At 42.3% G+C, this 27,244-nt stretch overlaps 1 long non-coding RNA gene across 1 annotated transcript; it reads right to left on the reverse strand.

The window, feature by feature from the left end:
• Positions 1 to 4,991: 4,991 nt before the first annotated feature.
• On the reverse strand, positions 4,992 to 27,200 carry LOC311053449. The gene is made up of 3 exons (XR_014601638.1): positions 27,083 to 27,200; positions 26,641 to 26,852; positions 4,992 to 5,010 (listed from the first exon to the last, which is right to left on the reverse strand). It is a non-coding gene; the product is annotated as an uncharacterized lncRNA (long non-coding RNA).
• Positions 27,201 to 27,244: the final 44 nt, after the last annotated feature.

Here is a 27,244-nt window from a genome sequence, read left to right on the forward strand (position 1 = left end):
ATTCATATATGCAAATAACATTGACAAATACATCATGATTTGATAACATTCATTCACTATCACACATACACTTTAAATACTTACTTAATTTACAAACTCGCGTCCTGGGTCTGTAATTATCCACTGTACCACGCCTTGGTCCAGGAGAATGTTTACTATCTTCCTGAACACCTCAGCTGCTGTTTTTGTGTACAGGGATTTCGCCACAACCCACTTCGTGTAGAGATCTGTGGCTGTCAGAATGAATCTGCAACACAATAAATCATTCATACATACATGTAAATACATGCTATATTCCTGGCGGTCACTTTTTATCCAAAGAAATGCATTTAAAAAGAGTTCAGAACAGTTCACCCAAAAATCATGTCATCATCTACTCACCCTCATGCCAATTCAAATACAGGTGCAGTTTGTCCATAACACATAGAGGGAGGTTACCAGCAGCACTACTGGAGAGCAAGTGGGTCTCCATTGACTTCAGTACAGTACATAATATAAAGTCAATGTAGACCCACTTGCTCTCGACCAGTGATGTAACCCCTCTTGTGTTTTATGGACAAACTGCACCGGTGTTTTAACTAGCATGAGGGTGAGCAGATGACAAAATTTTCATTTTTGGGTGAACTGTTCCTTCAAAGAGGGTTATACACCAACACTTCACACAATATGATGATACAGATGTGCCATTTCAAAACTTCACATGTCCTGCCATTGGCAAGACAGTAAACTTTCAGGGGATTCCCAGGGCAATAAGAGGGACAAAGAAGGGCATTTAAAATGGTGAATTATTTTGATGATCAGTTGATCACTGCTTTTATGATGCTAATTAATTTGAGCAACTGGTCAAGGACCTCTTCAAATCACCTTTCGCCTCACAATGAGTCTGACACCCATTCTTTTGTTCTCATGTATATGGGTGTCTGTTGAAGGGAAAAACGGGGGTGTGTAGTGACAACTTCTTTTCAGGGGAAAAACAGTGCGTTTTTAAGGGCAGAACAGGGAGGAAAACATGCCTTTTCAGGCCACTTTCAGGGAAAGAACAGTAACGTGTGAAGTTTTGAAGTGGCACATCTGTACCTCTTCCCCTTTGCGGTTGTTGGAAGCGGACCGATCAGATCCACCCCAAGGACACTCCACGCTTCTTTGACACAGATTGGATGAAGGACAGGTGCAACTGTCTTGATCTTTTCATGGTGCTGGCAGCGATCACACTCATCACACACACACACACACACACACACACACACACACACACACACACACACACACACACACACACACACACACACACACACACACACACACACACACACACACAAAAGTGTTTTCAATGCATAATTATTATAATATTCACATCTTTAAAGAGATCAGATGTCTATTCACATGACTATTCCTCTAGTCATGTGACTAGAGGAATAGTCATTGGACATGTACAGGTGGATTAGTCTAATCAGGGACACACATTGATTTGAAGCAGTAAAAATAAATCACAATTAGTGAGAAACATTTAGAACCATTACTACGTCATAATAATGAGATATCTTGATTTTGTTTTACTTTTATTTGTAAATGAAGCTTAAAACATGATTGGGACATAGCATTTTAGCTACTTCTACTCAAATAAAAGTGATTATTTTATTTCAAATTCACCTTGAGGTACATATCATTGTGTTCTGTGGTAGAGAGGCTTTAACAGTGTGAGATAAGCTTCATGGAATTATTGTTTTTGCATTTTTTCAGTGGTGTACAGTGCTGGCAGCGATCACACTCATCAACCTTTAAAACAGGGTATTAAAAGTAATTTTTTAACAAGTATACTTGTTATACGTGGAGCGATCTGAGGACTCAGCAGAATTCAGAAATTCCGGGAATACATCACTATTTTTGTAAAACTTTAAAGGCATCTGATCGAACGGGCAGCATACAAATTACAATGAATAAAGCAACTACATTTCTTTTACAAGCAAAGCTTACTCCATCAAAATCTCTCACCCATTTATCTACATCCGCCTTCAAGGTTTGCCAGTGGTATGACGTAGAAACCTTTTCGTACGTTCTACGTCTCCCTGGATGCCCCCCCCGTATCAATGTTGTCATGACACTCCTTCAGCACCTGACAGACCTCATCTTTGGTGAACACCACCAGGCGGAGTTTTCCCTGCTGTTTGTAGTACAGCTTTTCATCTGATGAAGTAGGAAAACACAACATTCATTCAGTGTGTATGTGAGTCATTCTTACAATTCGGTGCCGTTTCAGCCTAGTAACTTTCTTCAAAACTACATTTTAAAGGATTTTTACATTTTCCCTGAAAGAGGGGATGTTCAGCTGTCAGGAAAACATATTTACCTAAATGAATTAATTATTCCATAATGCATGACCAAATTCATTACACATGAAGTGGGACAAATGTCCTCCTGTACATACACGTGTGTGTGTGTGTGTGTGTGTTTGTGGGTGTGTGTGTGTGTGTGTGTGTGTGTGTGTGTGTGTGTGTGTGTGTGTGTGTGTGTGTGTGTGTGTTTGGTGTGTGTGTGTGTGTGTGTGTGTGTGTGTGTGTGTGTGTGTGTGTGTGTGTGTGTGTGTGTGTGTGTGTGTGTGTGTGTGTGTGTTTTCAATGCATAATTATTATAATATTCACATCTTTAAAGAGATCAGTGTCTATTCACATGACTATTCCTCTAGTCATGTGTGAGGAATAGTCATTGGACATGTACAGGTGGATTAGTCTAATCAGGGACACACATTGATTTGAAGATGTTAAGCAGTAAAAAATAAATCACAATTGATGAGAAACATTTAGAACCATTACAACATCATAATAATGAGATATCTTGATTTAGTTTTACTTTTATTTGTAAATTAAGCTTAAAACATGATTGGGACATAGCATTTTAGCTACTTCTACTCAAATTATTATATGATTATTTTATTTTAAATTCACCTTGAGGTACATATCATTGTGTTCTGTGGTAGAGAGGCTTTAACAGTGTGAGATAAGCTTCATGGAATTATTGTTTTTGCATTTTTTCAGTGGTGTAAAGTAACTAACTACATTTACTCAAATACTGTACAATTTTGAGGTACTTTGAATTTACTTGACTATTTCAAATTGTCTATACTTTTACTTCTACTCCACAACATCTCAGAGGCATCGCGGGGCGTTGTGACCTTGTAGAAAGGGCCTACTCTGTGTGGAGTTTGCATGTTCTACCCGTGTCTCCTAGGGTAGTTAATAACCTCACAAAAACATGTAGTAATCCTGGTCACTATACTGCCTCCTCCTGGTCAGCCGGGGCGCCTGATGGAGGGGAAGGGAACTGGTTGGAATAACGTGTTCCTTCCACGCGCTACGTCCAACCAGGGAAACTCCCCCCTGTCAGGTGACAAGAAGGTCAGTTGGCTCTCACGCATTGAAGGAGGCATGAGCTCGGCCCTGGCCTCCCTAGGCTGGTGGGGGGAGTGTAGTGCCCAGGATCACTTAGCAAATTGGCACCGGGTGAAAATAGGGTTACAAAATCGAGGGATACAAATTAAAAAGGTTCAAGGTTAGGTACAAGGTTACTTTATTTTGTCTCCCGTAGGAGAAATTTGTCTTGGACACACAGACCAGCAGCATACACAATACCATACAGTACACGACAAAGACAAAAACAAAAACGTAAACACACAGTGACATGTAGTCCATATTTCCTAGTCATCACCCTCCATAATAATAATAAATAATAATAGCCACCTCACATTATACTTTACCGTCATGTTTCCGAACCAACTGGTGATACCATATCTGACAACAGACTCTATACTAGCTCTATAAAAGATCAACATTATGTTTCTACATACACCAAACAGTCTAAGCCTACGGAGAAAATGAAGGCGCTGGTGTATTTTTGCACACACACTTGTCACATGAGTGTGCCAGCTCATTTCACAATCAATCTGTACTCCTAGATATTTATAGGAGGTGACCTGTTTGATGTCATGACCATGAATGGAGATCGTGGTGTGGTCTCCTATGGACCTGGGATCCACCACAATCTCCTCAGTTTTCCTTACATTAATTTGTAAGTGGTGTTCATCACACCATCCTACAAACCTGTCCACTCCAGTTGTATGGCTACTGATGTCACATTCACTTGTGAGTAGACTGAGGATAACAGTGTCATCAGAGAACTTAAACTGATTGGGTTGTGAGCTGACACAATCATTTGTGTATAAAGCAAACAAAAGGGACTGTCCCCTGAGGGTTCCCTGTACTACTCACTGCCTTATCAGAGAGTGCCGAGTTAAATCTCACCTGTTGTGGCCGGAAATACACCCGGGCATCAAATTATTGCGGAAAAAAACAAAATATATCCATGTATTCAAGGCTTCATGGGGTGTGCAATTGATAACTTCTCAGATTTTTGGTGTTTGCAAAAAGACTGCTTTCCATAAGCTTGTAAAAGTTGACCCTCCTTCGGTCTAAGGTGGTCATAGCTGAATGGGTAGAGAGTCCCCCTGGGAAACTTAAAGGAGGAGTTCACCCAAAAAATGATTTATTTTCGATCAATTGCACACCCCATGAAGCCTTGAATACATGGATATATTGTGTTTTTTGTCGCAATAATTTGATGCCCGGGTGTATTTCCGGTAGGAGAAACAAAGATTCTACTTTGCGTCTCCTACAGGATACATGGGTGCAGTAGGTTAGTCCGACAGCGCATTCCTCCGACAGCGCAGCGCTCCGACGTTTCCAATACTAAACCCGAACCAAACCCGCACCCTAACCCTAACCGCACGCGGATGCCACATAGTCGGAGAAAAGGTCTGTCGGATTAACGCATGCCTCCCAGGATACATTAGCCGGTAGGTAGTGATAACTGCCATTAAGCTACAAGATTGGAAGGGTTATCATACCAAAATATAAACTAGAGACATGTAGGAAGACAAAAATACAAAAACTTTACGGTCACCTTAGGTGGTACCAAAATATGGCTTGGCCCCTGGACTACTCGGTCTCCATGCAATACCTCCCCACAGTACACCAGAGTTGGGTTGGGATGTAGTCTTCAGTCTCTGCTCCGTGTCCTCAGCTCTGGTAGGCAGGGCCAGAGGAAAACCCATGAGAGGAGAGACGCAAGACAACGCCGTTCGGAAAGCAGCCTGGCGAGCTGATGCCTCGCTTGAATCTATGGAACACACAGTCACGAATAAGGGTGCAACAGTTAATCGATTTAATCACTTTAAAAAAAAAAAAGATAATCGATAATTGAATAAATAATGGATAATAATCGATCCCTATTTTAGACAGGTGAAAACGTTTCAAACATTTTCATAACAAAGTCATCAATAGTCATCAATGCATTGTTGTGCAATAGATTTGGGATAAACCTGATACCGTGCATGCACGTACACACTCGTGGCACCATTACCTGTTCCAGTATAAGCGAAGACACAGGTGATGTTGGTGAGAGAACAGCAGAACTTCTGTGCTTCTGGTTGCTCATAAACGTCCTTAGGAAGAGGGAAGGAATGCTGGCTGAAGTACTGATTCACCTTTGCTTTTACTTTACTCTCATCTCCAACCCTCTCTTACCCTACCTTTAAATAACACATCATGTGGAAATAAACAATTTTCATTGCTGTAGCTGATTGAAAGTAATTATTACCAGAGTCTTAGAAGATGATTGGTCCTTTGAGTCTAGGGGTGAAGGGATCAGATTTGTCAATTTCCTCCGGAGCCGGAACATCACGCCTCAGACAGTACTGTACAACTGCATCCTTATAAGAATAACCTCAATGGACATGAGGCAGAGATGGTTAGGGAGAAGGAAGGCAGCAGGGATGATTTTCCATTAAAATAGTTCAGTCTCTAACCACCTGATCCTGAGAGCTCCAGTCCAAACACAGGGATTGATTTCCTGTAAGCGGACTCCACACCCTCCACGATCCCATCACCTCCCTTGTCTGAGAAAACTGTAACGTCAAGGCCCACAGTGACACTGCCAAAGAAGGTGGAGCCTAATAGAGCGAATGAAGTTAAAAGTCAGACCAACTGCTATGAAAGTGTCTTGTGTTTTGATTGAACACAAGACAAACAACACAGGTCAAGGAAAATGGTACCTGCTGCTGAAACACTTTCTGATTGGTGGGTTTGGCTGACAGAGGTGTCCTCATCCACTTGCTCACTGGCTGTCTCCTTGACTAGGTGCTCGAGGGCTATCTTTGCAACTTCCTGGTCGGATTGCCGTTTGGCCCTGTGCACACGCATCCCAGTGAATGTCTGATTCTTAATGCTGACCTGTCCTCGGAAACCTGACCACCACAAGGTCAAAGGTAATTTGGTATACACTCAAAACTGATGATGCAAAACAACTGACAGGTGGTAGTATCAGCACCTGCAAGATGGGTTTGTCGCTGTGAATAACTGTTAAAACCATTTGCTGTCTATTGCCTAAAAAAAACATGTTCACTGAAACTTTTAGGCAGGCTGTATTTGCAGCATTTCACAAATCCACCTGATATGATCGATTATGTAATTTTGACTGATTGTAACCTCGTCTTTTTTATTTCAGCAACCTACTGATCATTCCCAATAAATTTGATGAAATTCTGCCCATCTATTTTCAAGTAATTTTGTTCACAGACAAACACACAGATGGGGCCTATTACGAAAACCCTGCCACGCATTGCTGCAGGCAGGGCGAAAAGACAAACTACATTGAGGTTTGCATGTGATTGCTTGAGTGCTTGTGTGTCTGTGTGTGTTTATGAAAGAGTGCATATGTGCACATTCAACAATCACCTGTGGATTCGAGGATCTGAGTGAAGAGAGGCTCAGAACATCTGTGTTTTCTTGCATATTCAAACAGATGTTTTTTTATACATCCTGATGTCTGTGTCCCACTCTTGGTCTGCAACACATAAATGACCACAGTGTCATGTAAGAAAGAAATGGCAACCGTGTGAACATGGCCAAAACACCACATTTTTTCATTTCACTGTTTTAATCACACAGCCAAAGTCAAAGTCGGTTTGTTATTCTTTGTAATTTCTTAAAAGAATGATGGATCAGAGTTATGTGATGAGATACTTAATTTCTTCGAGGTGTCTTTAGCGAGTTAGTGGCTAATATTTTTTTGTCATTAAGGAACTGTGGCACGTGACTGCGAGCGTCAGTTGTGCTCTTGAGATTGGCAGGGGATTGGTATTGTAGGCATCTCATAAAAGAAGTCCAAACATTTACATTTATTGATTATAACAGTAAAGGTAATCTATATCTCCAAAAAAATTATGAACCTACTTGAAATGGTATGGCCATAATTAGCCTACTACTGTATGGGGAAAATCACAGTGGAACCTTACTTCCCAAGTAAATGGGTTATTGTGTTATTGTGTGAAATTCGTTGGCAGGTGGTTGCACCGTATGTTTGGCACCGTGCCAAACATACCGGAAGTCGGAGAGGAAAATTACAAGGAGCCAGTATGGGTGCATACAGCATGGTACAATTATTACATGGCCAAAAAAAACGACAGCTCTTACCAGGGGTGTGTGACTTCTTCTCCAGTTCGTCCACTGTCGGTAAGAGAGTCGATCTGCTGTCCATGCTGCTCTTGAACCTCTTTGAGTCTCTCCCACTGGGGCTCTCCTTCAGGTCCTTGTTCTCCTCCAGGAACTGTCTCACACACTGCAGCTCCTCTGGCTACACACACACACACACACACACACGCGCACGCGCACACACACACACACACACGCACACGCACACGCACACACACACACACACACACACACACACACACACACACACGCACACAAACACACACACATCAATAAAAATAAAAATCAATATGTGTGCTTATATCTATTGCATCTGATGTCAACAGTAGGCTGGACTGTGCCTTAGCCACCTCCCATTTGTTCTTGGGCCAGAGGTAGGGGGAAAAGTTATTCCAATACACCTGACCCCCTTTGTGATTTTTCCAAATCTCATCTCTCCAGGGAACACACACAGGGAACCTGTAATTATATTAGAATTATAGTCTTGCTGTAAATTTCTAACTCATCTGGATGCAATTTCCCTCTTTCTATACTGTCAGTCAGTGCGTCATTATATGACAAATATACCCTATAAAACATATAGCCCTACTGGCTGATATCCCACACATTACATCAGCATGTAGGCTACACATAGCCATGGAACACTCGATTGGTGTGGTGTGCTGAAACCAGCGCACCCCAAAACAGGTTGAGAATTGATGCAATCACCTGTGCATCCAGTCTCAATGTTGGTAAACAAATAATTGGTCTATAGTGCAATTTAACAACAAGAAAAATAAACAAATTTGACAACGTATAAAAAATAAAAGTGCAAAGTTTTGAACAGGAGTCCAAACAGCAAAATCCCTTTCTGTAATTAGTGAGGAGTTTCACAAAGGGAAAATATGAACAGTGCAATTGTATAGTAGCAGCTTAACCCTGGCTATTCATTCATGGCATTCAGAGAGGACAGTCGCACTTTTTCTCCTCTCCCGCATTCCACGCATTCCACCCCGCGCTCCATTCTTCGGCGGCGAAAACAACATCTTCGCCTAAAGAGGAGTATCACAGCCAGCAACTACCTGGTATTGTGCTACGCTGCTATATTGCAAGGATTAATTTTCATCGAATCCCACAATGTGCAGCTTCAACGGAGAGCGAGTGCAAACAGAGTTATACCACAAGACGCAGCGACGTTACTTTTGAAAGTTTTCGACGCGCGTAAATCGGTACCAACACGGAGAAGAACCCCAAACCAGCTTGACGGCCTTACAGTAAGAAAGATCATTTGGTTGAGTCTATTGCTATCGGGAAACGTACATCCAAATCCCGGCCCACCGACCGTGGACAGCACGGAGACTAGCTATGATCACAACTACAATGGCCAAAACAACATCACAGCTGTTTACACACGCGACGGAAGCGCCCGACGAAGCCCGGTCCACAACATGCAGACAAATAACTTTGTTTGGCAACGGACCACCTCACCTGATAAGAATGAACCCCAGCAAAGAGCTGGAGAAACAAGGATGGATTATCTGTCCCGGTTAACGTCTGTGTTGGATCCAAGACATACGTTCCCGAGCAGACCACCGCCTGAAGGAATGAGGAATGTGCCGGTGATGACGAGACAAGGGCTTTCCCAACAACGTCATCAAGAGGATTTCCCCATGCGCCACATGGGTCACATGGGCCCAAGACAACCGCAGGGCTTCTCCCAGAGGGAAGCACATGAAAACGGTGTTTTTTCCTCTATCCCCTGGATGGATTATGAAGAAATACACTCCTCAATGTCAATAATCAGTTTTTAATGACAGAGATGAAGAAGCCCTGCAGTAACAAACAAGCAGATAAAGACATATGCTAATTAAATAAAGTAACAAAAACGAAATAGTTTCATATGTAACTATAAGGAAGACAAACTTGCAAAAACACAGTGTACAGCTTCATATGTAAGTATAAAGAAGGCAAACTTACAATAATAAAGTGAACAGCTTCCAAGCACAGTAACATAACATGTCTGTCTTCTCATGACGCTGACATAAACAATAATGGCTGCCTACTAACTCAGCCAGACAGTCAACCCAATGTAATAGAGCCCCCTAGTGGCTGGCGGAGCACCCTGCAGATTACTGCTTGGCGTCGACGCGGGACAAAGGCTTCTCCCCATGTTTGGAAATGGCAAGGTGGACATTATTTCATTCTCAGAAACTAAGTTGGATAATTCCATCAAAGACTTTGAGATTGAAATAAAGGGCTACAATGTCATCAGAAAAGACAGAAATCTCTATGGGGTGGGGTTTGCATCTATGTAAGATCAGACATTATTTACGAGGTGATCCCAGATATGGATAAAAAACCCACAGAATCGGTCTGGGTCAAAATCTTATACCCACATGCAAAACCACTGATAATTGGCGCCATATACAGACCCCCAGATCAAAATGCATTTTATGACTTGATTGAGGAACATGTTGTGGGTTTAGGAAACACTGAGACGGTACTAATTGGTGACTTTAACACTTGTGTTCTGAAGGAAGACTCAGCTACCTTTAAGTCCCTCAGAAAGTTCTGTGACCTGCACAGCTTTACCCAGCTGATAAAGCATTTTACAAGGGTGGGCATTGCTTCTCAATCAATGATAGACCTAGTGTTGACGACGGACCAGTCCAGAATTTCCAAGAGCGGTGTTATTGAGTGCAGTTTAAGTGATCACAATATCATTTTCTGCACTCGGAAGATTCACGGACCTAGAGCTCATTGTCACAGGACAATCAGCTGCAGGTCTATGAAACACTACTCTAGTGATCTTCTAACAACAGCTCTTGAAAAAATGGACTGGTCCCATGTCCTAAATTGCACCTCTGTGGAGGAGTCCTGGTCCTGTTTCAAAAAAGCTTTTTTGTGTGTACTTGATAACATCGCACCCACAAAGGTGGTGAGGGTCAAAGCTAGCACAGAACCTTGGATGAAGGGTGATATTTTGAATACCATCAAACTCAGGAACAAAAGCTTCTCCGAGTTCAGAAAAAACAAAAGTGAGGAGCTACTTGAAAAGTGCAGAAAACTACGAAACGTAGTTACTAATTTGATCAGAAATGCCAAAACTAATTTCTTAAATGAGAACATAGAGGCTAACAAAAGCCACCCACAAAAACTGTGGGAGGCACTAAAACAATTAGGCTGCAACGGAAAAATTCAGACAAAATCTACAAACATTTGCATTATTTCAAGTGGCTCGCTCACTACCGACAAGCAATTGGTAGCGGACTGTTTTAACAGTTTCTTCACCACAGTTGCAACCCAGTTGGTAAGCAAACTCCCTCAGCATTCAGGTCTGTATGGCCCCGACCACATTCAAGCTCACTATGAGAAACTAGGGGCTCTTTCAAACCTGTTTTGACTGTTGATGTGCAAAAAAAACTCCTCGCCCTACAGCCAAACAAGGCCACCGGCCTTGACAACATCCCCACCAGATTCCTCAGAGACGCAGCGGTCTCCATTGCTCCCTTAGTAGCCCATATTACAAACTTATCCATAAGTCAGTGTCATATCCCACAAGAATTCAAGTTGGCAAGAGTAATCCCTCTATTTAAAAAAGGAAGCAAACTAGATCCTGGCAACTATAGGCCTGTTTCCATCCTTTGTTCAATCTCAAAGGTTATAGAGCGATCAATCCAAGAACAAATCAACAGCTACCTCAGCGAGCGTAAGCTGTTGTTTGAATTCCAATCGGGCTTCAGAACATCCCACTCCACTGACACATGCCTACTGTACTTGACCGATCACATCAAACGTGAGGTAGACTCCGGCAAATACTGCGGCATGGTCATGCTGGACCTCCAAAAGGCATTTGACACTGTAAACCACGAAATTCTACTTGATAAGCTGAGGGCGATTGGTTTTGATTGCACATCACTAAATTGGATGAGATCTTACTTGGAGGGTAGAGAACAAGTGGTTGACATCAACGGAACCATGTCCTCATCCCTCCCGGTGAGCTGCGGGGTTCCTCAAGGCAGCATTCTAGGGCCGTTACTGTTTCTTCTATACATTAACGACATGAATGCTGCCTGTAACTGCAAACTGTTCCTGTTCGCTGATGACTCGGCACTCCTGATTTCGGGTGAGGACAAGTTGCAAGTCGAGGAAGCTCTCAGCTCTGAACTCTCAAAAATCCGTACCTGGCTTACCGATAACAAACTGTCACTACAACTTGGGAAAACCGAATCCATCCTATTTGGGACCAAACATTCCCTCAGTAAAATGAAGGTAAATGACTTCAAGGTCAAAGTCGATGACACAATCATCACTAGCAAAGAAGAGATTACCTATTTGGGATGTATTCTTGACAAACACCTGACAGGTGAAAGCATGGCAACAAAGGTGTTCAAAGGAGTAAACCAGAGAACCAGATTTATGGGCAGAGTTTCCTCTTTTGTCAACCCTCAGGCACTCAGGACCCTCTCTGGGGCCCTGATTCAGCCCCTTTTTGACTATGCTAGCTCCTCTTGGTACTCCAACACCTCAGTGTCACTGAAGACTAAGCTTCAAACCTCCCAAAACAAACTGATTCAACTACTTCTCAGACTGGGGCCCATGACCCACCTCTCTCCCACTCACTTTGCCAGCCTAGGCTGGCTCAGGGTGGAAGACAGGGTTATACAATTAAAAATGGGACTGGTCTTCAAAATTGTAAATGCAGATTTGCCCGAAATGCCCCCTATACCTGCATATCTGTATAAGTACCTCGAAAAAGTTAGTGACACCCACAGTCACAAAACTAGAGGGAGCGTAAACAACAATCTGGTAACACCCACCCATAAAACAAACATGGGCAAATTCTCCTTCTATAGCACTGCCACCAAGGAATGGAATAGTCTAACCCCATCCCTCAAAAAATGCAGTTCGCTGGGCTCATTCAAAACAGCCCTAAAAACTCATCTTTCTGGAGGCCTAAAGAGGAGCTAGTACCAGTTTCCCTGTAGACAGACGACCCCCCCCCCTCCCCCTTTTTTGTACATACTTTTTATTTTATTTTGATCATGTTTTGTTTTGTATATATTTCATTATTTTCTCATGACCTTTTTTGTACATAATGGTATATATTTTTTTTCCCCTCTGTATTCTTATGTTGATTTTTGAACTGTTTGGTTGCTACTATATATGTCTATGAAATTAATTCCCCCAATGGAAACAAGCCCGCAAGGACTTTTTTGGCCGGACCTTTTAGACAAAAGCATTATAAATGTAACTGTGTTGTTTTACATTCTTTTGCCTAATAAAAATTTCAATCAATCAATCAATCAATAATAAGCCTCAATACATTATAATTGTATAATGTACTTTTACTCCACTACATCTCAGAGACAAATATTGTGCTTTTACTCCACTACAATTATTTGAAAACTTAAGTTACAAGTTACTTGCAGATATAAATGATTACATTATAAAACACACATTAACCACGTAATCCCCATTTTATACCTAGGCTATTTGAAAATGGAACATTTTAGTACTTTAAGTACCTATAACACCACCAGTACCAATACTTTTGTACTTTTACTCAAGTACATTTGAATTCCAGACTTTTACTTGTAACAGAGTACTTCTACCTTGCAGTATCTCCATCACTGGCACATAGTCACACCCTACGCCATGCCAAAGCCAGTGTCACTGGTGGCGATACAGGCCTCAAATTCATGAACAAACACGTCATACTCTTCGTAGTGGGCTGGCAGTCGAAGGGTTTGAAAACACGTGGAGGACGTCGGGAGAGCCCCGCGGACCACTTGCACCACCATCTCCTCCATCTTGGTGTTCATTGATTCCCACGCGATCCAGAACTTGAGCAGCTCCTTCAGCTTTTCAGAGGAAGCTATAATGAAGGTGAAAAAGGCGAATACCAAGAATTAACACAAGATAGATAGTTGATCTACAAGCTCACAATGCATCACAATGTGTTTGGGAGATCTGCTATCTTTACCATTTTTGAAAGATGTCAGGTTTTGTTTTACATTGAATGTTCTAAATGTAAATACAGGAAGGAGAGCACTGATATAAAAAAAAAATACTTGATAATTTGTACTTTTAAGCATTCATGTCACCACTGCCAGGTAACTACACAACCCAGACCTACCACTACCAAAGTGTCAATGTGCACTAACCATGATCACATCCACCCCTTTAAAATTGTAGCAATGACTGAAAATGGCCCCTTTGTCAAATCAGTTTACAAATGCCGTCTACCATTTTCACTTTGATTATAGCATTCAGGTCCACTACTGCTCCCAATAAGTTATAATGATTACCACTTTCGATGTATGTCCGGAGGTACCCTGCCACTCTGCACTTCTCATCCAGAGTGCACTGGGCGTCGTAGTCATCCGCAGTCTCATCTAGGACTGGCCACACTATGTGTTCGATGATAAACTGCAAAAAGAGAAGTTTTGTCTTTAACCACATGTCACATCCATACTGCCCCATTCTGGGTCCATATGCCCGCCCCTAACTATCGTTAAATAGGGAGAATTGGAGCTGCGCGGCCTCAATATGTTATTCTAGCACCTGCTGGCACCTGCGCTACCCGTCCCCCATTATGCCGACGCCGGTATTTGCGCGTGGAGGTGTGCCCGTGGGCGTGTTGTTGCTATATCCCCCACATTGCCATTCTCAACCCACACATGGGTACGGCTTGGGGAGGGGGGATAGTGCATTCTAAAAGCACCCGCCCGTTTCTGAAACCACCCGCCAAGTGCACACAGACACTGCAATGGCTTTGTGCGTTGGACCATTAGCTGTGTTGCCATGCTGCAGCCTTGGCGAGAAATAAGCAACCGCAGGTCTATGAAAACAAAAAGAAGCAACTATAAGGCCACATGAGCACTTCAAACTACTAACTAGAGCTTTCATATCCCCTAAATATGTTAGCCCGGCTCGACTAATAATTGACAAATTAGACCCAGCCCAGCCCGTCAGTCATTTTTCTAAAGAAGCTTAATTGCTGCATTAAATCTTGGTAATTCGTTAAGAACAGGAGTCATTCCACCCTATTCCAAAAGTCTATATTTTATTTAAAAAACAGCTTGGAGCAAATAGGGCTATATAAATATATACACTGCCCCATAACCATTTTAAGAATGATATTCGGTTATTATACGAAATATACTTTTAATTGAGATATTTTCGTTTTTTCCATATTGCTGTCATGTCTTAATAAAATCATGCTTTCAGCAAGCAAAATAAGCAGTACAAAACAGTTCGGATTACTTTGTTTGATGGGAAAGATTTGCATGGAGAAACTCCACAGGGAGTTTTTCGTTGCCACTGTCGCAAAAATTGCTTGTTCAGGGTGGGATTGTCGGTCTCTTCTCTACATGTAAAGTGTCTTGAGACAACTTGTTGTGATTTGACACTATAATAAAATTGAATTGAATTGAATTGACATCCAATGTTACCTCGTACTGCCCGCTGCCTGCATGCTCTTGTCATTTGAAGAAATAATCCAATTTGTCTGAAGATCCATTCATTCCATGTCATGTTGGTTTAAATTTTAAAGAGTGCCGCGCAGTGACAGACAGCTGGCTGATTGATTGATTTGACCTACTTTTGCGCTTCTGCCCTGATGATTAATTATTTGGCAACAGCTGTGTAAGAGTATAACTATTTTAAATGGCTTTCATTGTCACGGTCTGCTCCTCGGACCGTGGACTTTGACTTTATTACTTAGAGCTTGAATGCCCCTATATGGTCATGGACACTTTTGGCCGGTTAGAACAATGTTATTATTTAGACCTTTGAATATGCCATTATATGGTCGTGAACAGTTTAGGCCGGTTAGGCCTTAAGTGCATATTGTATGTTCTGAATATGTTATGTTTCTGCATACTGCATGTGCTATTCTGTACTGTATCTGTCATTCTGTTGCTGCCTTTTGCATTAGTGTTCTGTGCTCTTGTTTTGTAGTCTAGTTTCCTGTCTGCCTTGTTATCGCTTCCTGTCTTGTCTCTACAGTTTGTATTTGTGATTGTTCTCCACCTGTGTCCTGTTGTGCCCCAGCCAATCCCTGTGTTGATTGTAGCTTGTGTCCACCTGTGTCCAGTTAACCCTGTGTCTATATATACTCCCCTGTTTGTTCAGTTCTTTGTCAGGTCGTCATTGAATGTTAGTGTGTTCTGTACTGTGTTTTGGCCACAAGCCATTCTGTATTTTGAGTACTCGTTTTGACTTCCCCATTTTATGGGTTGTTTAAGTTTGGTCAATAAACCTCCAGAACTTTGATTCCTGCCTTGTGTCGTACTGCTTTTGGGTTCTCCGCACTCGCACCCTGACATTCATATACTCTTGGAAAGCCGTTGCTTATTGGGACCACAATACGCTACAAATGAATTAAAATATGAATTTATTTGGATAAAAAAAAAACGTTGACGCGGCCCAGCCGGTGGCGACGGGCCGGGTCGGGTCCCGTTGGGTTTGGGCTAAAATCTTAAGCACTTACATTTTTTATAAGATGATCGGATCATCTAGTGTGATTTTCATTTTGGCTGCTGTGTCGTTAAACCCATGCTGCGGGTCAATATTATATTATATTATATATATTATATTATTATTATATTCCCCACGTAAACGCTACGTTCATGTTTACTGTTAAAGGTTCTCAATCTTTTCAGGCCATCGACCCCCCAAAATAACCATATTTGAACTGGGGACCCCCCCCATTTTGTTTGACTCGGTTCCACAGATAAATATTGTGAAAATAGCCGATCTACAAGCTCTCAATAGTGGACGCCTTGAGAGCTTGTAGATCTGCTATTTTCAAATATTTTAGTAGCCTACTTTTACTTTTGATACTTTAAGTACATTTTGATGCCAATACTTTTGTACTTTTACTCAAGTAAATTTTGAATTCTGGACTTTTACTTGTAACAGAGTATTTCCATATTGCAGTATCGGTACTTTTACTTAAGTAAAGAATTTGAGTACTTTTTCCACCACTGCATCCAACATACATACGGCATCCAACATACAGAGCACACTGCTAGCACCGGTTTAAAAAAAAGAAAAAAGACGCACCGACATTCCATATAGGCTAAATCAATGCATTTTGCATTTGCATCGCATCGCACACTGCTCTACACACTCACACAGACACAAGCACGCAGAGATTTAGCTATTTTATGGATAGATATAGGCTATTAGATGTCATTAATTTATTTACCGCAATATTTCACCCGCGGTTTATCCGACATTAATTAATAATTATATTTGATTGACCCGAACCCACCCAAACCGCGGTTCGCAGCAATGTGTCTGGGTTTGAGAGGCTATTGATGTAAACTTAAAGTGTAGCTCTGTTCGGGATTACTGAACAAAGGTGGATGATGAAAGATAACGGGGACAATATGGATGTATAAGTTAACTTTAACTGCGTCACTTCAGAGGAAACTATGGAGCAACTTCACACCCCTGTTTACACACCCCTGGAATCCATTAGAATGGTGGAAATAAAACAATAACAGCCAAACTGAGTACATATAGACCTTTCCTAAAACTGTCCCATTTATTATAGGCTACCCATGTGCTACTGTATGTCAGTGTACCACCGCCCAGCCCTGTGGTCGACCAGCTGGAGGTCCATGGGTGCCTGTAGGAGCGTTGTGGCAACATGATGTAATTAATTATTTGGGAGCAGCCGGTGTGTACCAATAGTATAAATATTTTAAATGGCTTTAAGTTTCATAATACTATTCCGGGTCTGACTAATATGACACGCTTCTTGTTAACACAATAGGCTACAAATGAATATAAAAATGTATTTGTATAAATAAAATAAAAAAGAAGGAAAACAAGTGACGTGTCAGATGAGGCCCAAAATGCGGGTTACCCGTAGATGTTACAAAAGTAGTGGAGGAGAAGAGACATCACATCGCGGACCCAGAGTTTCCATATTCACCATTTATTTCAGCATCAAGTACAACAGCAGAAGAAGCCAGGAGCCGAAGCCCCTGGCCTAACAGCCAAGCAGCCTCACGTCGTGTGACAACTGTACTCATACTGAGCTACATTTTAGTTCAGCCTTTATATCACAAATAGCTTCACATTAGAATGCAAATAGTTAATGTTGGGTGGGGGTCTATGAGAGCCCCACCTGTTCAAGGAGTTCTCTGATCATTAGCAAATGGTAGCCTACTGTCTCTCTATCTGCTTCCTATATCCTGCTCAAGGTGTGATCAGGATGATAAGACAAAGACATTTAAATGACTGTACTTCACAGCTATGCAGAGTCCTTGAGTAGCCGCTGCCAGTGTGTCTGGCTCTGAGTTAACACATGATTATTCTGACTTTAGCTGTAGTATATATTTCACAGTTCCATCTATTTTGTCTTGCACACTGTTATAAAATATAGCAAATAAGGGCTAATATACGACACATCCCCCCACGAAAGACTCTAACGTCTTTCGCAACAAGTATATTAAATAGAACAGTTTGCAAGAAAAACATCAAAAATAACATTCTCACTTACACCTATACGACCCCCCAAGACCATGGCTCGACTCCAAACAGAACAAAAGACTTTCAGTAAGATTCAACACAAACAACACATCCAGACAAAACAACTTAGATACAGGCATCAAAGTTACACAATAAAATCATACAGTGATTTACATTCAATTTCAAAATAAAAATAGACAAACTGTTTCACAAAATCAAGAAAGAATATCAGTATCTAGAAACAATATCGGCTTACATCTGTTGCCTATGTCATGGGTCACATGACGCTGGACTGATTTCAGAAGGCAAAATACTGAACCTATTTAAAAATATAACAAGCTTAACATATAAAACACTCAGAAAATCTTATTCAGAGAAAATACATAGGATGCTCTCTTTCGCATCAACCTATATTTCCCCTTCCCAATCAGTGTGTAGGTCCTCCCTGTTAACCTTAAACTCTGGAATAAAATGTTACACAGCAAACAAACTTTGAATGCTGACAGTCTACAATTGAATCATACATTTCACCAAACGATAAAACTTCTCTTCCGACCGATGTCCCCTCGCGCCAAGCACCAGTTATACAACATTCAAGCTTTTCACTAAGCTAACATTGTCACATGATCACTTCAACGGAGATGCCCACATACGATACCTAGAAGGAGTGTACCTTTAATGAAATAATAACTCACAAAGTAAGCTCACATTAAAAACCAGTGACCAGAAAGTGTGACAACAAAATCCTCTTTACACTGTCTCTCACGGCAACAAAAATAGACGCTCCGCGGTTTAATTCACTTTACCACTTTCAAATATAACCTCTCGTCCCGTATTGCAAAGAGTTCCCATCCGAAAATGCTGCTTTCGTAGTCTCTTTCTCAATGTCCATGCACCTCAGCAAAAAGCTGAGCGCAGTTCCCAGATGGTATCTTGTCTTCCAGCCAAAAAATAGCCTCTCCATTCTCACCTCTCCTCCCCCCACGGAGGACTTCTCCACAGCAACGCCGTCTTCCCAGCCCCGCGCTCCACTAGCGACCATTGGGAAGAGCAGAGAAGAGTAGAGTAGTGTAGCCATCCAAGATGTGGTCCCGAGGCCGTCGCAGCCAGTCATCACAGCAGCCGCTGCGAGGTCACTCCTTGTAGATCGCGCCGACGCCTCCATGGCTTGCTCCGCCGCGGTCCCCTCGTCCTCGCCGTAGGAAGACTCCCGTGGATCCAAACCAAACGTCCTCCACACAGCCAGGCCCGCTCCCGCGGCCACCTCAAAACACACAGGTTCTTTGATCGATGCACACGCAGAAAAGCATGCACAACAATGGAGCTGGCTCGCCAAATGACGTGTCAGATGAGGCCCAAAATGCGGGTTACCCGGCTGGTAGATGTTACAAAAGTAGTGGAGGAGAAGAGACATCACATCGCGGACCCAGAGTTTCCATATTCACCATTTATTTCAGCATCAAGTACAACAGCAGAAGAAGCCAGGAGCCGAAGCCCCTGGCCTAACAGCCAAGCAGCCTCACGTCGTGTGACAACTGTACTCATACTGAGCTACATTTTAGTTCAGCCTTTATATCACAAATAGCTTCACATTAGAATGCAAATAGTTAATGTTGGGTGGGGGTCTATGAGAGCCCCACCTGTTCAAGGAGTTCTCTGATCATTAGCAAATGGTAGCCTACTGTCTCTCTATCTGCTTCCTATATCCTGCTCAAGGTGTGATCAGGATGATAAGACAAAGACATTTAAATGACTGTACTTCACAGCTATGCAGAGTCCTTGAGTAGCCGCTGCCAGTGTGTCTGGCTCTGAGTTAACACATGATTATTCTGACTTTAGCTGTAGTATATATTTCACAGTTCCATCTATTTTGTCTTGCACACTGTTATAAAATATAGCAAATAAGGGCTAATATACGACACAAGCCCAATGTGGCTTATAATAATCAGACCAGGCAACAGTGCAGAGGGGGAGATAGGCTAGAGCATATATTGGATCGGGGATGACGGCTAGCGCAGTCTTCTCTTAAAGGCAATGGCTTCTGGCACGGTGATTGGTTTTATCATTGTAACTCCCAAACCACACCTATGCATAATGTAACGGGGAGCGCAGGTGTTTTGCGGGGCGGGGGAGTACCACAGAATACCTTTGCGGGGCAACACCTCTTGCCTAGTCCGCACTCCGTAACTAGCGGTTTGTTCCAGGTTCACCTAGAATAGAGCCCATAGACTGTATAATTGAGATGGACAAACCCACTCCGCTGCTTTCTACAGACCGAAAATGAAGCAGATTGTACCAAGACTGTAGGTCCGCCATCTTTCAATACGCGTCAGAATGAGACCAGACCATTATTGGTTGGGTAGCTTGTCAATCAAGAGCGGGGGGCGGGGAATGAAGCTTGTCAATCAAATCATCCCGCCCCTCCTAGAGAATAGCCTACTTTATCGTCAATTTTATAATAAATAGGACCATAATTTAGCAAAACGCATATCCTGATGATTGAAAGGAGACTTTAAACTAGCGACTGGAAGCATATAGAATTTATGACAATTTTTATTACAGTAAGAAAATCTAGTCTAAAGTTTGTCAAAAAAACCATTCACTTGCGTTAAAATAAATTCTTTCTGACACCGCAGGTCGGCGCAGGGTAAAACAGCGCCACTCTGGCCATTTTGTCGGCCTCATCGTGAATATCTAAGACTTGCCCCTTGGTCACATCGCAATGTTCTGTGAGCTTGTAGACCTGCGGTTTCCACCATTTTTGCCCGACACTGTTGTGCACCGCATTAGAAACTAATGCTAGAGGTTCATTGATTTGTTGCAAAAAAAAAAGATGGCCAATTTAAAATGAACTTTAAAATAAGATGAATCGAATGCAATTGATAGAATAGCCAAAACAAAAGCAGAGCGGTGCAGCCCTGTGTCAAACTAGTTTCTTTGAGTGCTGCCCTGAAGTGTGATGCATCTGCAATATTGGTGAGTTTATCATCATTTAATACAATCAGATAGGTTGCTTTCATGATTGGATGAATGGGCGGTTAATTGATGGTGTTGCAACTACGAGGTGGACAGCTCCTGTGTGAATGACCGTTACCTCTGAAATGGGTGCACTTTCACAGTCCCTCAGGAACATAAGGGGAATGGTGTCTGGTCTCTGCGTGAAAAGACCCCAGACCCGGGTGTCCTTCAGCCCCTTCTTCAGCTGCCTGATTTGTCTGCTACTTCGCCGAATGACCTAAATCAGAAATCATAGTTACCTGGGGTGTGGTGGAATCATGACATCAAAATAACTCTGCATCCGTTATTCACTTTTAGTGTGTTAGCACATCAGTAAACACAGCACAGAGGAGAAGACGGTCATAGAGCCATCTTCTGTTGGTCTGGGTGAAGACGTCAATGTCCAGGGCCAGCTGATTAACACCTGCCACCTCCTCCTCTGTCAGCTCTGCATCGCCTTCGAGCTGGTGACAAAAGTAACAAATGTACATTTAACATTCACAAAAATGTGTTTGTTATGATCACACATTTGTATCAGTTTTTGCGAACGCGGAAGGAAGGCGCGCCTCCGCCCAAGTGGAGCTTACTATGAAATCCTGCTTGGCTTGTGTGTGTGTCTGTCACACACACACACACACACACACACACACACACACACACACACACACACACACACACACACACACACACACACACACACACACACACAGACACACACACACACACACACACACACAGACGCCTGCACTACAGTGTGGCCATGAAGAACGCAGGAATGTAGACAATGCTCTGATTAAAATGCACACACCTGCATATTTCGAGCTGCGTTCGCTTCCAGCGTTCGCGCGTCTTACTTGTAGGTAAAAATGTAGCTTAATTGGAGGTTTACACTAGAGACCCATAGCCTACATTTCAAGTGATGTGGAAGAGAGTGTGGAGGAGGAGGTATTAATGTTGAGGGTGTGTGTATCATTGTATGCAAATACATTTTTAGGTGCAAATATCACGGCTAAAAACCAAGACATTTTATAGAAGACAGAAATCATATCATACCAACTGAATGGTGCTGCGAATATCCAGATCAGCGCAGTCTTCGATCACAACTGTTGCAGTCTCTGGTGTTCCCCCAAACAGAACGTGCACAATAGCCGGACTAATTCCGGACACACAGGGTCCACCATGCAAGAAAGAATGTCCCATCATCCTCCCTAAATGAAGCCAAAAAGTATAGAAATTTTAACAATTTAACCAAAATTTGCTTGCCATTAAAATGACTCTAGTGTCATCCATCGTATTTATTATAGTCTACAAAAAAATAAAAAAACACTACTTTTTTCTAGTGGGGTCTGATAATAACTGGTTTTACTCCTGGCCACTGTTTATGTGTCAAATTGTCCATGAGCAATACACTTAACCCATAACTGCAATAATTACACTGGTCCTATCCTTTAACTGAAAATGGCCATTTGACAATTGAACATCTAGACCCTTTTAATAATTTGGCATCAACCTACCAGCAACGAAGAACATGTCGCTCTCTATAAGCCTCTCTGAAGTACATGGTATTGTAGTATAGTACAGTAAGTATCTTGAGAATAAATGAATGGTGTAATATAAAAAACATTTTCTCATAAAAGAAGTCCAAACATTTACATTTATTGATAATAACAGTAAAGGTAATCTATATCTCCAAAAAATGATGAACCTACTTGAAATGGTATGGCCATAATTAGCCTACTACTGTATGGGGAAAATCACAGTGGAACCTTACTTCCCAAGTAAATGGGCAAGTTATTGTGTGAAATTCGTTGGCAGGTGGTTGCACCGTATGTTTGGCACCGTGCCAAACATACCGGAAGTCGGAGAGGAAAATTACAAGGAGCCAGTATGGGTGCATACAGCATGGTACAATTATTACATGGCCAAAAAAAACGACAGCTCTTACCAGGGGTGTGTGACTTCTTCTCCAGTTCGTCCACTCTGTCGGTAAGAGAGTCGATCTGCTGTCCATGCTGCTCTTGAACCTCTTTGAGTCTCTCCCACTGGGGCTCTCCTTCAGGTCCTTGTTCTCCTCCAGGAACTGTCTCACACACTGCAGCTCCTCTGGCTACACACACACACGCACACGCACACGCACACACACACACACACACACACACACACACACACACACACACACACACACACACACACACACACACACACACCCGGGACACGTAGGATCCAATTGCAGGACACGACACAGGAATGATGATGATAAAGGTACTTTACTTCACATAAAGGTTAAACACAGGCTATCCTCACACAGGAGGGAAACAGGCAAGGAAACAAAGAAATAAACGGCTCGACAGGCAGGTCGCACCGAGACACAAGTTATCATCCAGCAAAGAGGCACCGGCTGGAAAGTCTTAAATAGTAACAAAGGTAATCAGCCCAAAGGGCTTGCAGCCGGGCGTGCTGCGGGTCCAGACTCACATACAAGGCCACAACAGAGTCAGAGAGGAGGAGGAGGGGGGGCGGGGATTTTGAACTCTGGGGCATGTTTCTCCAATGCTTTACCAAGCACTCTTATTCGATCCAAATTAACTTCTCAGCTGTCACCTCAAAGTTGGCAGAACCATGACCTGGTTCCTCCCATTTGTAACCTTTGCAACACAGCACAAGACAGAGGTCCACTGGCCTTGTTGTATGATTGTATTTATCGTATTTATTCTAGGCCACATATCACATTAGACCCTAAATATCTATCAAACAAGACAAAACAAAATCCATAAACATTGCATCTTTGAAGGCCCCTGGAATCTTTGTAATTACGCCCCTATACTGCACCCCTGTAAGATGAGACAAGATCCCTGTATAGATCCCAGAGTGAAATGTGGGTGTCATAGCAGTAACATTAGTGTTAGAATTAAACATATGGCACATCTATCGCTAGAGAATATATCATTATAAATGTATGTACACTGTACAGTCTATCAACAAATAGTATGCAGAAGGATATATACATTATGCACTGTGTATTATTAGCTGAATGAATATGTACAGCCAATCAATGAATATAAGAATAATCTTTGCAGTCTATCATCATTATATGGGTGGATGCATTGTCTATCAACAGTCGATCAACACTGAGTATATTCATATAATTAACCATGTGTATACAATGACTATAAATAATGAATATATGGCATAAATGAATTAATATAATGTACAGTCTATGCCTATCAACAATGAATATATACAAACTAATTAAACACATATATGCTTGAATGTGATCTGCATGTGCTCATCAGCGCACGTGCGTACCTGTGTAAGTAAGGTATTTTTACACAAACCGCTTGAAGTGCTGACATGTACTCATGAGGTTAAGAAAGGCAGATATATCAACGGTATCAGCTGAATTATGGTTCGAATTACCACGGGGCATGTACACCTGAGAAAATACACACACACACACACACACACACACACACACACACACACACACACACACACACACACACACACACACACACACACACACACACTTTATGATTAATGTCGAAAAATACACAATATTTTAAAATCAATATTTGTGCTTACATCTATTACATCTGACGTCAACAGTAGGCTGGACTGTACCTTAGCCACCTCCCATTTGTTCTTGGGCCAGAGGTAGGGGGAAAAGTTATTCCAATACACCTGACCCCCTTTGTGATTTTTCCAAATCTCATCTCTCCAGGGAACACACACCTCACATACATTAGGACAAACCTGTAATTATATTAGAATTATAGCCTTGCTGTAGATTTCTAAGTCATCTGGATGCAATTTCCCTCTTTCTATACTGTCAGTCAGTGCATCATTATATGACAAATATACCCTATAAAACATATAGCCCTACTGGCTGATATCCCACACATTACATCAGCATGTAGGCTACACATAGCCATGGAACACTCGATTGGTGTGGGGGTCACGTCACACCCATAGAGTTATATATCAGGTAACAGGGAAGGTGGGCACCAAAACCACCTGGGCACTAGGGACCTCTGGGCACCTGGACGATTGGGCACTAAAGGGTGGAGATAACTGGACACATGGACGAGTGGGCCCACATGTCCCTGGTGCCCAGATGGTTTTGGTACCCAGTTGACCGTGGTGCCCACTCACCCTGGTGCCCAGTCATCCCAAAAATGTGGTGCCCAGATATCCCTATCAGGTAGTGCCTACCTGTCTTATATATCGGTAACACCTGTCATATACAGTACATCGGTGACACTTGTCAATTTGTGTGCCCTTAGGCTACTTAAATGCTTGCCAATTGTAAGTTTAAAGTTTAGTGCTGCTGTGAATGCCGCAATGTTGTCCGTTTTGGAGTACACAAGAAGCGCTATAATTACAGCCTATAGCTGAGCTGAGAATCCCTCCACGGAAATCAAGTGTTCAATGGCTGTGTGTAAACTAGCGGAGTGCAGCGGAGTGAGAGGTTCGTAATGGGGCTATGTGTAAACTACAGTAGTAGTAATACCTACATGGAATGAGTAATGCATAAGTTTTTAAAAATGTTCATTTGCATCCACCTCGCTTGACTTGGGTAGAGACTCTTTTAACACGCATTTCTGCCGGCACTCCAATTGTCCGTTCCCATTGATTATTTTTTTTATATCTTGGTGATAGGTTTCGTTTTCGTTTTCCAGAAAAGATCCCAGGCGAGTTTTGAAATATGCCAAGCCAAGGGATGTTTTGATCCAGTTCTTATAACCTTCATCTTCAAATCTCTGAAAAGTTCCCATGGTGAGGAGGATGGCAGGCTAAATCTCAATGGATGGTGCATAATGAATGTCCCATCAGCGGCTGACACTAAATGTATATAGCCTGGTTCAAATTCTACTCAGTCCAGTCTAGCTGCTCCAGCGTAGATAGTGCAGAGCGTCAGACAACAAGTGGGCGTCACGTAGCTCGACGTGCATACGCTGCCAGTGGTTCTCAACATGTGGGTCGGGACCCCCAGGGGGGTCTCCACATGATTTTTGGGGGGTCCCCTGACAGTGAAGTGACAATTTAAGGACTTTTAAGACCTTTTAATGCCTAAGAAAAAAGGCCATTACTGCATCAAAAGTAATCAACACACTAATCTATAAAAACTGGTCAAACTGGCCAAATTGTCAAATAATATAAGAAAGAGGCAAAAAAAATGAAAATAGCAGATCTACAAGCTCACAACGCGGCGTTGTGAGCTTGTAGATCTGCTATTGTCACAATATTTACCTGTGGAACAGGGTCAAACAAAATGTTATGCCTAAACTCTTACATTCCAAGCTGTCAGGGTGGGGGGCCCAGTTCAAAGGTTTGATTGATTGATTGAATACTTTATTTAGAAAGACATGGTAACAGTACATGGAAGTACAAATCGCTTCATCTCTCTCTCAGCTAGGGGGTCCTTGGCCTGCAAAACGTTGAAGACCCCTGTTCTAAGGACTTTCAAAGACTCAATAACCTATTTTCCATATCAAGCAGCCAACGAGCGAGGTATATTATGTTTAGTTTGGTTTATCTTTGATGTCGCCGCTATAAGTTTGTTGGACTCGTTAACCTGCGCACTGCGCAGTACATGACAACGTATTCTGTGCTCAAGTGGTTAAACACTAACCCTGTGAATATGAGCATGGCTGAGCTTCTGTACAGCGCAGATGTCAGGAGGACTGGGTCTGTCGTGTTTACACTCGCTGTCTCCAGGAGTCTTCAGTCTCTGCTCCGCGTCCTCAGCTCTGGTAGGCAGGGCTAGAGGAAAACCCATGAGAGGAGAGACGCAAGACAACGCCGTTCGGAAAGCAGCCTGGCGAGCTGATGCCTCGCTTGAATCTATGGAACACACAGTCAGGAATAAGGGTGCAACAGTTAATCGATTTAATCACTTTAAAAAAAAAGAAGATAATCGATAATTGAATAAATAATGGATAATAATCGATCCCTATTTTAGACAGGTGAAAAGTTTTCATAACAAAGTCATCAATAGTCATCAATGCATTGTTGTGCAATAGATTTGGGATTATGATACCGTGCATGCACGTACACACTCGTGGCACCATTACCTGTTCCAGTATAAGCGAAGACACGGGTGATGTTGGTGAGAGAACAGCAGAACTTCTGTGCTTCTGGTTGCTCATAAACGTCCTTAGGAAGAGGGAAGGAATGCTGGCTGAAGTACTGATTCACCTTTGCTTTTACTTTACTCTCATCTGCAACCCTCACTT

The sequence above is a fragment of the Gymnoscopelus microlampas genome (genome assembly GCF_963454915.1).
Source record: "Gymnoscopelus microlampas genome assembly, chromosome: 10".
Lineage (NCBI taxonomy): Eukaryota > Metazoa > Chordata > Actinopteri > Myctophiformes > Myctophidae > Gymnoscopelus > Gymnoscopelus microlampas.